The sequence below is a fragment of the Lichenostomus cassidix genome, chromosome 3 (assembly GCF_008360975.1).
Source record: "Lichenostomus cassidix isolate B80296 chromosome 3, HeHo_3.0, whole genome shotgun sequence".
Classification (NCBI taxonomy): domain Eukaryota; kingdom Metazoa; phylum Chordata; class Aves; order Passeriformes; family Meliphagidae; genus Lichenostomus; species Lichenostomus cassidix.
The window spans coordinates 37,333,987-37,350,559 of NC_139483.1; the positions used below are offsets into that span (position 1 = coordinate 37,333,987).

The following is a 16,573-nucleotide window of genomic DNA, read 5'->3' on the forward strand; positions in this document are numbered from 1 at the left end:
ACACACTGCCTGGCAAGGAGGCTTCTTGCATGCATGCAGTGCAAAGCCCACTGTGTGCTCAGGGACCAAATTTCATACCTTGAAACATGGGTTCAGCCAGGCCTTTGTTCTTGCTGGGAATATAATTATTCACCTTTTCTCTGGGTTTGGTCTAAAGATCACCTGCACAAAGGTAGAGGCTCAAGGCAGGAATGCTTAGAGGTTTCACTTGTTTAAGAACTGGGACAGAATAGAGAATAACGCAGAAGGGAAGCAGTGCAAATAATCAGTTATCACATCAACATGTGAAATGGGTGGTATTAATAGCATGTCTAATATTTTTATTAACTCATAAAAGATGCCCTGGAGTGGTATTACTAATGACAGCACTGCATTGTTATGTAGATGAAGCTTTGAGCCAAAAAGTTGAGCAGTACTGTTCATACAACATTTTTTTGTAAAACAAAGATCTAGGATCCAGCCTCTCTGGATCCTTTCTCATGTGCTTACCACAGTAAGAAATCTAGTTTGACATAATTTTTGCACATAAACTGAGCAAACCCTAAATATTACCATTCCACCCCCATCACCATCCTAGTGCCTCCACTGGGTTTCTTAAATGTAGTTCTTTCAGAGAAATACTGTCAATAGGAGCAGAAACCATTTCCTGTGGTGTGCACTTAGAACTAGTCCAGAGCTAACCAAAATATCCCCAGAACCTGGTGAGCATTTAGGATCTGCATAGTTTCCAGCTCAGAGGGAATTCACAGAGCTCCAAGACTGTGCCAATTGATTTGGTGGGCCTTGCAACTTGAAGTTGAGAGCAGCGTGCAGTGTGTAATATAATAACGTGTTTTCCTTGGGAGTTTAAATTTTCCTTCAGCCAGGCTCCATAGCTAGTTTGTGCAATGCAATTAGCAGAATTTGTTGCTGCAATTGGAGTTTGCAGTAGTGCTTCAATCAGGATATGTGAGGCACAATCGAATCTAATTCATTTTTTCCTGACTGTACGGACTCCTCAATGCTAGCTCAGGTAAAGGGTTGTAAAAATCCATTTTTTTGTCACCACAGTAAAAGCTCTGCCTATGAATACATACACAAAGCACGCCAGGTGTAAAAACAGGAGCCATTTTACATGGTCACTTCTAGAAAAGAATTTTGCTTCAGAGTGAGAGAATGCAACTTGGGACAATTGTGGATTTAATTCAGCCAAGCATCTTCTGTGATAAAGTAGTGGGTGTAATCCTTAGAGAGAGGTTCTACCATTTTAATCACAGCAGTAGAGTGGTAAGACTCTGTGTGTAGGCAAGTGATAAAATAAATTTTGGGAGCCTGTTCTGAGCTACCACATTCCTGTGTTCTCACTTTATACTTCTTTTTGCAGCCCTCCATGAATTAGGTTGAGTTATAACACAATGTTAACTTAGATGAAGGCAGAATATGCAGGTGGGGCATGCAGAGAGAGTTTTGTGTATTTTGGGAGGGTGCTCTGTAGCTCAGATCCATTCCTTCACTTCTGACTTGTAAATAGCAAAACCATTTGTTATTCAGTTTTCAAAGACAGCATAATGTGTTGGTCTATCACACTCTGTAAGTTGGCTGTCAATAGGAACTTCTGAAACAGCCCACCCCTTCATGGCTGGAAAATACTAAATAACAACTACCAATACTTAAATGCTTGCCTTTTGTGTTTTTCAGGAAACAAGAACAAAAAATTGGAACATTGCCTTTTCCAATAGAAATTCTTTTTTGTACTGACACTCACAAACTTTTTGAATATTACTTTCTTCTAGCTTCATTCACTATATTACCATTAGCTTTGTGCTCTGAATAGCATGGTTAAATCATTGTGAGCACGGTAGTTAAATTATTAATGTTGCCTTGGTTGCTAATCCACTGCTGACTGCTTGTTACTTTGGATTGTTTGGCTGGCTACACAAAAGCTCATTGCCTTTTGTCCCTGTCTTCTCAGGGTAACATCTCTAGCCAATTACCTAGTCTGATGTTTTCTTCTTATTCTTGCTAGCTTTTCCTTTGGCATTACAGCAACAGTCCTAAAAAAACCTGGATTGGCCCTGGAATAGAGAAGCTACATTTTTATCCATGGAGCAAGCGCAGCTCAGCCTGGAGCACAGTAGGCTTCCCTGCTTTGCCATGTCAAACCTTGGCCGAGATGCTGAAATGGACTAATTATGGCTACTTCTGTTACTCTCACCTACACCCAGGGAGGTAAAATCATACCGCAGGGCTGGGGTCATGCTATCAATGGTTCCTTGTACCCATGCAGGCCCTCTGGATTTGAAACAGCAGCCCACAATTGACTCTATAAGATGCAAAAATTCCTAGAGTTATCTAGCAAGTTTGCCATGGATTGTTTTAGCGGTGTCCAAAATAAGTAATTTAAACCAATGGAAAGAGCCAGCTGGGAACTGGATTTTTTCTTGTGGACTATTCTGCATTTCAATAATTCTAGTTCCCAATTAGAATAAAAACTATTCCTAAAATAATAATTTTCTACAATTGCCAATTCTTAAAAAAAAAAAAAGTCAGTAACAGATAATTTAAAAATATTTTCCTTGGAATCATTTCATTTTGGTTTTTTATGACATTCAGTGTTGTAATTGTACATCTTTAGTATCCTTAGCATTATACACCGATAATATATAGGAATTGTTTACAATATTTTAAACAACCCATCAAAATTACATGCCCCAGCTTTATATTTTGAATTTTCTCTGTAAAAAGTAAAAAAATTGAACTTCTGCAAAATATTTTGATTTATGTGAAAGAACATGTTTAATGGAGAGTTGGTATTCATCTACTGCTACCAATAGCTATAGGCAATATTGTGATACATTTATTTGGCATATTGTAATTCACTTGGATGTTGGTGGGTTTTTTGGGTTTTTTTTCTGAAATATCATTCAGTGTCTTTGTTAAAATTCACAGGTTAGCCTGACATACCCAGAGCATCAAAGGCTACTTTGTTGGTAGGAATCTTCTCTCTTTTCTGTGGTATCCTCAGGCTTGATTTGGCTGTTCTCTGGCTGTGCTGGATCATAGAATCATAGAATGTTATGGGGTTGGAATGGACCTTAGAGATTATCTAGTCCCAACCCGCCTTCCATGGGCAGGATGCACCTTCCACTAGACGAGGTTGCTCAAGGCGCCATCCAATTTGGCTGTGACCACTGCCAGGGTGGGGGCATCCACAACCTCCCTGAGCAACCTGTTCCAGTGTCTAACCACCCTCACAGTAAAGAGTTTCTTCATAATATCTAAGATAAATTTTCCCTCTTTCAACTTGTCCCCATTAGTCCTTGTCCTATCACTATAGCTCCTGAGGAAGGGTCCCTCTCTGGCTTCCCTGCAGTCTCCCTTCGGATGTTGGAAGGTTGACAGGAGGTCTCCACACAACTTTTGCTTCTCCAGGCTGAGAAGTCCCAACCCTGAGATTAGCTCAGCTGGTTACAGCATGGTACTAATAGTGTCAAGGTTGTGGGTTTGATACCCGTGCAGGCAATGCCCTTTGGAGTTGGACTCCTTGAGGGTCCCTTTCAACTTGGAATAGTCTGTGATTCTTTCCCGGACTCTCTTTGTACTGGAAGTGTTACAGTCCTCTTCATGGTCCACTTCATGGACCTCCTCTGGACTTGTTCCATGTCCTTCTTCTGCTGGAGGCACCAGAGCTGGATGCAGTGCTCCAGGTGGGGTTTCGTAAGAGCAGCGTAGAGGGGCAGAATCACCTTCTTTGCCCTGCTGGCCATGCTACTTTTGATGCAGCCCAGGATGTGGTTGGCTTTTTGGGCTGTGAGCACACACTGCTGTCTCACATGGAATTTTTCATCAATCATCACCAAGTCTTTCTCCTCAGGCCTGCTCTCAATCACTTTTCTGCCCACCTGTAGATGTCTCTGTGATTACACCAGGGACACTAAGTGTAGGACCTTGCACGTCTCCTTGTTGAACTTCATCACTGGCCTATCTTTAAAGCATGTCAAGGTCCCTCTGGATGGCATCCCTTCCCTCCAGCTTGGTGATTGCACCACAGCATGTGATGCCATCCATAAACTTGCTGAGAGTGGACTCAATCCCACTGTCCATGTCACCAACAAAGATGTTGAACAGTCCTGACCCCAGAACTGACCCCAACTGACGTACACCACTTGTCACTGGTCTCCATGTGAGCAATGAGCCCCTGACCACAACTCTGCATGCAGCCATACATCGAGGATGTCATAGCCCATGCCTGCTTTCCAAACCTTGGGAGGCAGAAGCACAGATGTGTCCATCACAGTGACCTAGAAGGGATCCACTCACTCATGGGGCACTGGAATCCAGTGCCACTCTGGAGTCCAGGAGAGCATAGCAAGTAGAGGTCACCACAGTGATCTCTTTGCAAGGAAGTGCTCATGCTAAGAGGGTTGCTTGTGTTTCATGGCAACGAATAATGCCTGCTTTTTCCTTTCATGTGTCGGAAACTCATGGTCTACGTGGAAGAGGCCTACGCTGAAGTGATTTTCTATATATGTATTTCTTTATTTATCCATACCTATATCAGTATATTGATATAAAATCCTCATTGTATTTAGATGGTTTTGCCCATCTTTGAGGGAAAAGTTTTATAGAAAAACACTAAACTGCCTTATTTGCTTTCCTAGATTATGATGTTGTTCCTTGCTATAATTGGGAAACAAAAATTAGCAGCCTTTGTCAAACTGATGACAGCTGAAGTGCCAGGAAGGAGGATAAGCCACATCTACCAGAGCAAAGAACATGCAACTGCCTACCACCACCATCTCTGCTGCCACAGAAGGCCACCCCAAAGCAGCCCATCCCAGCCCTGAAGCATCACTCTCTCCTCACCAACCTACTTGCAATCTCCCTCTGGGGTGGGTTGATTTCCTGTCCATTCTTGGCAGGAACCTCAGCAGGGAAAGCTTCTGTACCAAGCGTGTCAGGCTGCTCAATTTCTGAGTTTGACCTAAAAAGAGAATTAGCAAAAGGCAGCAGACAGATGTATTGCCTCCAGCTACTACCAAAGATCCACTGCTTGACATCTGTGTCCATACAAAGGTCTTTGCTGTAGACATTGAAGCAGATGCCAGGCCTTCTTGGATCTTTTGCAAGACAGAAGACCTTTAAACTTGGCTGCCTGCTATGTCTTAGATGCACTTCTTTATCATCTTGTCTCTAACAATTTCCTACTTATAAAGTATGATAGCAGCAGTAAGTCAAGTAGCTCTTTGCTTTAGCTTTCTTGTGGAACATCTGTCATGTGAAGCCCATGGCTTTCAGCAATCTTGTCAGAACAACTTCATATGCTGGGAGGGATAGAGGAGAGCATTTACTTGTAGAGATGCAGGAGCAGGGCTTCATCCCAGAGGGAATATTTGTTGTGTCTACACCACAGAGAAGAGCCATTCTTGAAAAAAATGGCTTACAAGCTATAGTTGAATTAATGGAGAACTAAGTTTTCCTCAGTGACAGGCAAAAGCAAATGATATTTGCTATATCTCAGTCAATGTTATTTGCCATCTGGTACTAAACAGTTCATTCCCATCTGTACTCACAATCCAGGTCCAGGAGTCATCCTGATCTCTGCAGCAAAATCCACAAAGAGCTTCTCATTGGTGCCAATGAGAACTCTGAATGGGGGCTCCTCACTAGCCTGTTACATGCCAGGTCAGCTCAGGAGAGGCCAAACAAAAGATCTGCTTTGGGACCAGAAAAGGGAGACACATTTCTTTCACTCTCTGATTCTTAAAGAAAAGCAGGCTGAATTTTATGACAGAATGAAAAAAAAATGGAAAGAACTCACTATTACATAACATTTAATTATATTTGGGTTAAATTTTACAAGAAATCTGAGGCAAAGTTGAAACACCGAGTGCCATTTCAAATGAAAAAAATTAATTTCATTTTTATTAATTAAAACTAATGATCTAAAGAATTATGAGTGCTGCCTGCATATCGCTTTGTGTCTTCCTTCTTCAAATTTGTATCTCTTGCCTGAGTTCAGTGAAAGATACAAAATCCTCAGAAATAATGAAAGCTCTGCAGATTTCTTGGCTATCTTCAGAACAGACTTTGGAAGGCTAAGCAGAAAGAGTGAGACCCTGTCAGTGGCTCTGTGAAGGAGAGACAGCAATGTAAGTTCACCCATTTACACTTCAAAGAGTTCATGCAAGAAATAAACATTTTAAAATGTTCCAGCACTTAGGGATTTTCCATCAGAGCTCTAAACAACCACAAATTCAAATCCATAGGAAAACCAACACACTATATCAACAGCTTACTGAACTGCTTTTCCTGTTTTCATTATACTTTTTTTCTTTCTATCTATAAATGTATTACAAAAATGAAAGGCATATAATGTCCAATTTTTTCTAATTTTTTTCTTTCTTTACACATAGTTTTTCCAAACTCACCCCAGGTACAAATCACGAAAGGATCATGAGGGTCTGTCTCTGGTGCTTGCTAATTTTTCTACAAGCAAGGAATATCTTGAGAAGAAGACTTCTCAAAAAAAAAAATAAAAAGGAATTGACATACAGGAGTCTTTTTTTAGAGTAGGAGAAAGATAAAATTTCTAAGAGAAAGAGGAAAATAAAAATCCTTTGTTTCTAAAAAATTCATATGAATTCCCTGACATGGAAGTAATTGATAATTTCTCTGTTTTAATGTTTCAGGCAACAAGACTAAAAGGTCCAAGAAACTTGGTAATTAAGTGAAGGCCTCATTTCATATTCAAATGCAAAAACATCCCCTGCAGTACATTTCCTGTGATAGACTGCTCTTTTTACACATATAGTAATCAGTGACACCTGAAATATGTGACTACAGCTTTCAATCCCTGAAGGCAGTTTGTTGCAAGTATGCATGTTGATAATGGCTAACATGTATTTATACCTTACTTCCCAGTGCCCAAAAGGCACCTAAGTCTTTCCCTATAAACAGCACTTAAATATATTTAATGGATGCTAGCAGCTGTTTTGCCCTTAACTTCTCTTGGGCCAAGAAGGCAATGCAGACTTTAATTATGCAGGTCATTATGGAAAGCATTCCCAGAGCCCAGAGAGATATGTCTCGCTTACTGGAAATTTTGTGTTTTCACATATCTGAATACGAGCCAGGTCTTTTCCCCCTGCTATGAGGATGGCTTATTCACATTTGGGCCAAGGCATGGACTAGGTTTTTTAATTAACAGTATAGCAAACTCCTGTTTTTCTGTTTTTCTGAGGTTCATTTTTACTTCCTTCTTTTTTTCATTTCCTTAGGCAATGAGAATATCTATTGTCTTAAAAATAACCTTAGTTTTCCAAGACCAGCTAATCTGTGTGATTTGGTGAGCTTATTTTCTAGAAAAAAAACAAAATGCAGAGTGCAAATGGAATTGCTTTAACAGCTAGCAGGATGGAATCTGCGTGAAATTTCCCCCACTGTCTCAGCTGTTCTTGCTATATGCCAAATCACAGCTTCAGATGGCTGAAATAGATTAATCTCTCCAGACTTTGATTTGGTTGCTGCAAAACCCTGTACTTCACAAAAACAAAATCTCCTTCCACAGTCTTATACAAATTCCAGAGAATTTGGATTTACAGATTAAAAGTGTACAAAGTTTCAGAAAACAAAGGTACATATCATCAAAAAACATAGTCCTGTGCCAACTAGCATGGTTCCTGTCAAGAACTGTTTTTTGGGAAAGCAGTGTGACCCCATGGTTGATGCTCAGAAGTCCCCCCTCCTCTGGTTTTGCACCGATAGGGAAAAAAAAATATAAATTTGAATTCTTGTACGTCAGGTATAAGCAATTCATCTGTCCAATCTGAGTATATTTCACCCTTACAGATTTTTTTTCTAGAGCACATCGGGTAGCCTGCTGAAGTGCTAACTGCCATATGATGCCCTGTATGTGCCTTTCCACTCACATGGCCTCCTCTGCACCTCTGCTTTGCAATAACTTAAACACTACAATCCACAGGGGCATTGGGACCTCCCAGTTCCCTCTTGTAGTCTGAAACTGCAGACTGGTGATGGACAACATTAATCTTCAGGCCACTGAGTGATAACCTGACACTTAGGAATCCCACAGAATAGAGCATGTCCTGTCTTTACCAGCCTGTGGAGGGTAGCTGGGCATTGGAGAGCTCCCAGAGCCCAGGACTTTCCAATCTCCTCAAGATGAGTGAGGAGGAGCAGTGTTGCATGGACACACCTAGACAGAACCTAGAGCACCAGGCAAGAGCAGTAATTGCCCGGGAGTTGTTTGGACTTCCCAGTAGTGTGTAACCTTTGGTTCAGGGAGCATCACAAGTGACTGTCTATGCAGAGCTCAGTTTCACCACCTCAGAAGTGTGTCCCTTAAGGGATGGACATGTACCAGTTTCACATCAGCAACTATGAACAGCCCACACCCAGCTCCAGTAAGTCTCTGAAGTTTTGCTCAGCACTTTACTGGCTATGAAGCATGTGATTTTTTCCAGATATTCTAGGTTTTGGGGCAGTTTGTTTTGCAGTGTCTATCTCTTCACCAGCATCATTTCAAAAGGCTCATCTCAGAGCCCTCAAATAATGACTTCTAATTGCTATCTATCCATATTGGATTTGAATCAGTGGCCCAGAAATTGGATTTGAACCAGTGACAAAGAAATTAAAGGAACCATTCCTGATCCCATGACCAATCTCCTGAGTCTAGCAGTCCCTGAAGAATGTGATTCATTAACTGAACTGCTTTTGCTGACTGTATTTTCCAGTGCCTCATAACCTACATGAAATTACAATATTTTTCCCATTCTCACTATATGTATGTCAGATACTTACTTACTCCAGTTATTTTCCTAGCTAGCCTCATAGGAGTTCTGTAAATGGCATTATCAAAATTGCATCTCCCTGATTCATTATTTCCAATTTTATAAAATAGCTGAGTTAGTAAAGACACTATCAAAGGGGTTTTTAAATAAACATGCTTAATCTTCTGGAGATTAAAAGAGATAGTATGGGTGACATATAATGATTATTTTACCCCAAAGCCATCAGAAATACAACGTACAAGAAAAACACATCAAACAAATAGGCACAATAGAGAGCATTTCAATGAGAAGATAATCACGCTTCAGGATTTGCTTCAACTCAGTGGCCTAAATATTGCCCTATATGTATAATAAAATGAAAGAGGAATACTAAAAACCTCCAGATTTATACTCACAGTCTGCTTTAAAAAATGAACTGCAACTAATATCTATACTAATTTATTTTCAAATTAATTCCTAGGATTTAAATCTGTCCAACAGGCAAAAATAAAAATAATTTAGGGAGCTAGAAAGTAAAAAGTAAGGTGATCAATTTCTGGCATGATACAAATTTTGATTGATAAGAGTAAAATGATTAGGCAATGTGTCTCTAAGCAGATATCAAGAAAATTACACTGACTGTCTGATTATCTTAATATTTTTCACAGAAAATGTATGGTATGCAGAAGAAACACATGGCTTGCCAGTGTAGAAACTCATGGGAGACAGTGTAGATCCAACTTTGTAGAAAAGGAAATCATTTAATAAATCACAAATCCTTCTGCTATTCATCCTGGCTGCAAAGAGATGGCTGATGCAGAATAATGCCCAATTTTCATACACCGTGCTGGACTATTAGATATAGAGATGCTATTAGGTTCTGTCCAGATCCTCTGTCAGTGTAACTGGCATAAATCAACTGAAGTTAATTGAGCTATGCAGATTTACCCAGGTAGCTGCGAGAAAATCACATATTCATTTATAGCATGCCTGAGAAGCCTGGAGAAGGATATTTTAAAGCATACTGTGTTCTTTGAAGTTAGGGACCTTATTAACTCTTTCCAGCAGATGCAGTCTCTTTGTGACTAATGGCTTTTCCACTGACTACATATGTGTACTCATACTCCATAGGGCCCAAGCTTCCTGCCAGATTTTAACTGAGACAAGATCTCATTTCTACGGTGTAATTATTCTGTTAATTAAGTTTTCACACATTTCAGTCATGTGCACTGTGACATTTCATCTGCCCCCAAATCATTCTACGAGTGCAAAGACACAAAGTGGGGAAAAAAAATCAGACAGGTACCTGTCAATATAATTACAGTAAAAATTGTGGGTCGTAGCTCTTGCCAGCTGATTGCTCCTATTGCTACCTGACTAGCACACAGTCTTAGTAAGACCCAATGTTTTACAAACAGCTGAAGCCAGCGGCCCAAAAAGAGTCATGGATCACTCAGAGTGCTTTGGAAGGGGGCTTTTTGATTCTTCTAAAAGAATGGACTGAAATCCACTCCCTCCCTCCCTCCCTCCCTAGGCACTTTGCTTTAATACATTTTTCCAAGACAGCTTCAAGCACTGCAATTTCAAATCCGCCCCTCTAATAATGTTTGCTTACCTGGTGTTACAACAAAACCTCACCTCAGGTAAGGAGCCCCACCACAGATCTCTTATCAGTCCCCACTTGTGAACAGTACACGCTGTGTTCCCATCAGCATCAGGAGAGAAGTTAAGTAGTTACCTCTGTTCTGCTTGAAGCTACAGACAAAAGATTTTTACTCTGTTTGACTTCTTTCAGCCCAGGCTGTATGAGAAATGCATTACACATCAAGCAGTGGGCAGGCTTGCAGCTGCTGCTGGAAAGGCAGTGGTTACTGAGACCATTGCAATCTGGTCCAATGCTCAGATCTGTTCAACAGCTGAGAACATCAAGATTTATCTCTTGCTGGGCTGCAAGAGTGTGCCCTATAAACAAGGACAATATTGACACTGAGGGAGTGCTGGATCAGGGCCCTGAATATCCAGAATTCCCAATGTATATCTAGGCTTAAATAAAGGTAGGACACAGGAATATTACTTGCTTTATTTCAAAGTTAATATGAAAATTTAATTTTCCTGTTGTTCTATATCTGTATAGTACCAATAGTACTTCTCAGAAGTACTCAAATACATCAGATTCTTGTTGGTATGAATAAAAAAGAAAAAAAAGAAAAAAAGAATACAGTTGTTTGATATTCAAACACAACAGTCACATATTTGCATTGACATGAATGAGCAAGGTTTCTCAGTCATTTCTATGTGAGCTTGGATGAAAGAAACAGATCTAAAGCTTTATTCTACTGCCTTTTTTTTAAGACTGCCTGCAAAGTACTTTTCTGACTTTTTTTTTTAGCTTATCAATATGTATTTCAGAGTTTCTTACTTTTATGTTTAACACATCTTTTTTAAAAGGGAGCACGATCACTTTCTAAGGATGCTACTTAGAGATACAGTGGTACAAAAAGGCAATGGCAGACTGGGAAGAAAGCTTTTGAAAGTCCACAGGAAGTGACAGGGATGGAAAGCAGATCTTTCCAGAGCAAGTCAATCCGTGGCACCTTCCCGTTATACCCAGTCGGTGTATATTGTAGCCTTTCACAGGTGGCACATAGTGCTCTGGACTGGGATAGATCAGTACTGAAGACAAGCCCAACATTTATAGTATTACAGTCACTCACCAAAATGAGAGCTCCAAAGTCTGTTTTTCCCTTCAGAAAGCACTGGAGCACATTTATCCCACCTCTTAATTAGGCTACATTTCTCTTTTAACTAAAGTTTAACCTAAGGGAAAATCTGAGTACAAGCTGAGGAAAAGAATCCTACCTGACTCTTTGTCAAAGAAGAGTGGTTTGTTCTTGATTTCAAGCATGAGGCAGTTTTATCTTATTAATATCGTGCTATAACCTCCTCTCAAATTAGGACATTAAGAATTCTTCCACTTTTGTTTCTGCTGGTCTTCAGCAGGTGGTTCTGGTTTGAAATATGATTAGCAATTTGTACAAAACCACGGGGCTAAGAATAAAAGAGGCAATGAGGGTTACATTCAGGTGAACATGCTGCTCTAAAATAATAAGGATTCCAATAATTATACAGTTCAAGGATAATACATACCAGTGTCTCCCTTGAGATTCTTCAGTTCATCTCCTGGTCTTTATTTCTAAATAATCCTTAAATCCTTTTGTAGGTTAATACAATTACCAATAGGGATAAACTTGCCGTAGTGTATAGACAATTAGATTTATAGAGCTTGCTTTTCTTTGCTCTGACCATCAGGGGTCTGAGGAAACCCTCTTAAACCTGTCTTAATTCCAGCATTAGTCAATGACAAGCATACTCAAATACCTCCTTTTAACCATGACAAGGGTACCAAAGAGACAAAATCAGTTTTCTTCAATATTTCCTCAAAAGACTACTACAGAAACCAACATTCGCCACTCCAAACACTTGCTGTCTTCTCTTTGCACTGTGACTATCCAAAATGAATAGGCAGCATGTCCTTGAAGACATAGACTAATTTTACAAAAAACTCAGCCTTAGATATAAACCCAAAAAATAATACATGAAAATAATGTCTTCCTCACAGGAATGTAAAGAGGGAAAGGTTCTGTAGGGTGAGAATGTATTTGGCATGACATTGATTTATTTTCTCTTCTCTTCTCTTCTCTTCTCTTCTCTTCTCTTCTCTTCTCTTCTCTTCTCTTCTCCTCTCTTCTCTCTTCTCTTCTCTTCTCTTCTCTTCTCTTCTCTTCTCTTCTCTTCTCTTCTCTTCTCTTCTCTTCTCTTCTCTTCTCTTCTCTTCTCTTCTCTTCTCACCATTATTTTACCAGCCTGATACTGTTTCTAGCTTTTCCAGGTTTTTACCAGCTTGATGTGAATCAAAACACATGGGTGCTGCTCTCACTGCCTCTGTTTCTTTCCTTGTACGTTCATTAGCTTACTGAGTTTCATATTACACTCATCACAGTTAAATATACAGTTTGGACTTTCCTTTTAATTAATTACTCACAAGTGTATATTGAATTAAAACAAACAAACAAACAACAAAAACCAAAACCAAAAACCTCCCTAGCAAAATGAGACCAGCTATTTTTAGAAAAATAATTGGTTATGAAATATAAATACTGACAACTGAGAAACAAGAGTAATTTTAAAAGGGTTTTTGATTAAATCTATATCCTCCCTATCCTCTTTTGTTGTGTGTCTATGCTTTCTCTGCTTCCTTTCTCTATTTTCAAAAATACCTGTAATGCTGTGAAGGGCTTAAAAGGTAAAAATCTTCATCTGTGTGGTTATACATTCAAAATGTGTGACTGTGGAGTGGAAGCCTGGAATGAAAGGGCTTATTAATAACATTTTTTTATTCATACAGCAGTAAGAAAAGGCTTGATTTGTTCATCCCTTGATCGTCTTTTTCTTTTCAATTACCTCTTCTAAAAGGAAGTTTAATGTCACTTCTGGATTCCAGCAGGTCTCCAGTTAAAAAGAAAACAAGACAAAACACTTTCTACTTCAGGTAGATTTTCCTCTGACCTTTTCCCCATCATTTTATCTATTTGTTAATGAAGCAGCTGGTATGCATTAACTTGGATTGAGAAAAGCTAATTTTTGTGTTGGCCAATAAAGCTTATGTCTCCTAGCCCTGGTGCCAATCCCCTCACCCTGGGCTGCCTAATACCTAATACCAGGATCTCCTCCCAGTCTAAGACATCAAAAGGACCTTGCACCCAGGCTCACTGAGCAGGGGAAGCTGTCCCATCTGGGGCTCTCCTGCAGCCTTGCTCTTAAGTGTGCCCCACTGCAGAGCCTGCCTGAGCTGTGGGGTTGTGCCACCACTGTCCTCATCACACACCCCCTCATCACACTGGTGGTGCAGCAGGAGGGCACACAGGAGCTCACCTACTCTAGGGTGTCTTTTTTACCATTCTCCTATGTTGTGCTGCTCCTCCCATGGCTTATACTCCTTAAGTCCACAGCAATGTTCCCGGTTTTGTTCTCCAAGACCCCAGTGTGTTCCCATAATACTGATTGCGACCCTTTTTCTTCTGAGATGGGACACAGCAGCCCAGATTTTGTGAAGTCATCACAATGAAATGAAGGCTTCTAAGCTGAGATAAGCCTTAATTGAAATAGGAATGCAAACTCCTACTGGAATCTGGTAGAAGAGCAACAAAGAAAGGAATGCATCCCACGTACACAATCCTTCTTTCCAGGCACTCTGTATGAGGAACTGCCTTATCAAAATGGTTCAGAAGATTAAAAAAATCTTGCAGTGATGTAGGTCATGTGCTTCAGGATCCATTGAAAATATATGGTGCTCCAAAATCTAAAATAAATAAATACCAAATCTTGCCATGATTCTTAGGCATAGGCTGGAGTCAGAAAGCAGATAAGTATAAAAAGAGGAATGCCTCCAGATAGTTTTGCATGGATGGTAAATTATTCTTAACCCATCATTTCAAACTGAACATGCAGCCCAGGGCAGGACTTTCTGGCTATTCAAAGAAAGGCTTTTCCTTTTACTGTAATATTCGAGGAAATCACCAACATTAATTACTTTATCCTTGCAGTATTTCTTGTCTTGCTCTTGTGTTTATATGAAACTGACACTAATACCAGTTTACATATGTATTACAGGAGATCTTCTGTATTTCAGCTCAGGGACAAGGTTTCTGGTAGTTGGGTTTGTTGAATGCTAATTAACGGTAGCATAAAACACTTATTTAAAAAAAATCAATAATACAGTGTTTGACTGGTATAAGAGTAAATGGTGCCATTCTTTAAAATCATGATTATTGGTAAAACAATTGTCAAACAGAAGCTTCTTAAATGTACTTCCAGGAAAACAAACATAAAAGAGAGAAAAATGGGCAACTACAAATTGTAAAAACCAGCAATCATTCAGGTGGTGCTATAAACTCATCAAAGACAACTTACCTTTTCCTTGTTAAAGAGCTGTAAATGATCTCCTGGGATCCTGGCTCCTAGCTGTGATTAGTCAAGACATCTTTGAGAGACCGCACTAGAAAAATAAATGTTTTTTTTGCTCTGCAAAATATAGTGTTTCCTGGTTCCTACACATCAGGTGAAAGAACCCCGCATTTAGAGAAGAACCATATGCAGTAGGATGTTTTCAGTGTATCTCAATATCTTGCTGCTCTTGATCCAAAACATCTGGTTTGCCAGTGTTGCACTTCTCACCTCTCCCAGAAATCTCTGTCATCAGTCTTTCAAATGTCCTGAGGGACAAATAATGGGACAGGAAAAGAAGCATAAAGTCAGCTAATTTGTGATGCCTTATTCTGTTTCCTCTGATTATGCTTTGTTGAGTTGTGAATGGGTCTGTTATGGGAGAGCTTTTGATAACTACATGCTTTACAAAGTTCCATTTTTCTCCACTATAGGTGCTTTGCAGTAGAGCTGGTACCCTCAAGTAGGGAAATGAGTGATTAAGAAGCTATTTTCATGGCTCTGTAATTTTATCTCACCTTTTTTCCCAGTGATTTTTCTTAAGGCCAATACTTTAAAAAGTAGCCCACCTCCTCCTTGCAGCTTAGAGAACTGCTGTTTTTTTAACAAAGCCAACTGATTGCTGCCAGCCTCCTATTTAGCAGCTATTTCAAGTATTTATCTCAGTTTATAATGTTGTCTGTAAAGGAAGATGTAGCTGTACATTGAGCAGGTCTGTGTCATTGCCTGTCATCTCTGTAGTTTTGTTTAATACTGCCTTGCTCTCGAGTCTGGTGTGCTTAGGAAGACCAGATTCAACCTTTTGTTCTAACAGAGATCTGACATGTCCAGCATAAGAAAGAACATAATTCTTGTCATCAAGCCATGGGCTAGGCTGGGCCAGACCACCTTCAGCTTGTCCTTTTGCAGACAGACAAGGAGGGCAAACACAAGCACATGGAAGGGAGTGCTAGTGTCCCTTGCCTTAGTTGCTCATTTCCAAACTTTCCCATGTATTAGCACAAGTGCTTATCCAGCCACATAAAGACATGGATCAGTGAATGAATCTGGTTAAAAACTTATATGTTATAAAATGAAAAAAACTGGTTTTGATCTGGATGGGTTATCAACCAGGCTGTTGTTCATGAGCACTGGTTAAACAGAATAATTGCTGTGGTGATTTGACCCTGGAAAGACAACAGGTGCACACCAAAACCACTCTGTCACTTCCCACCTCAACTGGACAAGAGGAGAGAAAACATACCAAAAAGGTTCATGGAGACAGAGAGGACGGAGAGAGATCACTCACCAGTTACTGTCATGGGAAAAAGAGACGATGTGGGTAAAAAACTTACCTATTACCAATGAAATTAGAGTAGGATAAAGAGAAACAAAAACAAATCTTGAAACACCTTCCCTCTAGCCCTCCCTTCTTCCCAAGCTTAACTTCACTCCCGATTGTGGAATTAAGACTGTGGTCAGTTTTACAAGCTGTCTTTGCCACTGCACTTCCTCAGGGGGAGGACTCACGCTTCTGCCCTGCTCCAGCATGGGATCCCTGTCACAGAAGACAATCTTCCACAAACATCTCCAAAGTGAGTCATTGCCACAGCTCTTTATGATCGCTCCAGCACGAGATTTTTCCATAGGTCCAGTCCTTCAAGAACTGGCTGCTCCAGCATGGTTCCCCTGTGGGGTTACAAGACCTGCCAGCAAACCTGCTCCAGCATGGGCTCCTCTCTCCATGGATCTATACGTTCTTCCAGGAGCCTGCTCCAGTAGGGGCTTTTCACAGGGTCACAAACTCATTTGGGCATCCA

General features: G+C 40.2%; 1 long non-coding RNA gene across 1 annotated transcript; it reads right to left on the reverse strand.

The window, feature by feature from the left end:
- Nucleotides 1-5,800: 5,800 nt before the first annotated feature.
- On the reverse strand, nt 5,801-16,353 carry LOC146439482 (uncharacterized). The gene is made up of 5 exons (XR_014851262.1): nt 16,284-16,353; nt 15,006-15,043; nt 14,742-14,826; nt 11,631-11,819; nt 5,801-6,110 (listed from the first exon to the last, which is right to left on the reverse strand). It is a non-coding gene; the product is annotated as an uncharacterized LOC146439482 (long non-coding RNA).
- Between the last annotated feature and the right edge of the window lie 220 nt (nt 16,354-16,573).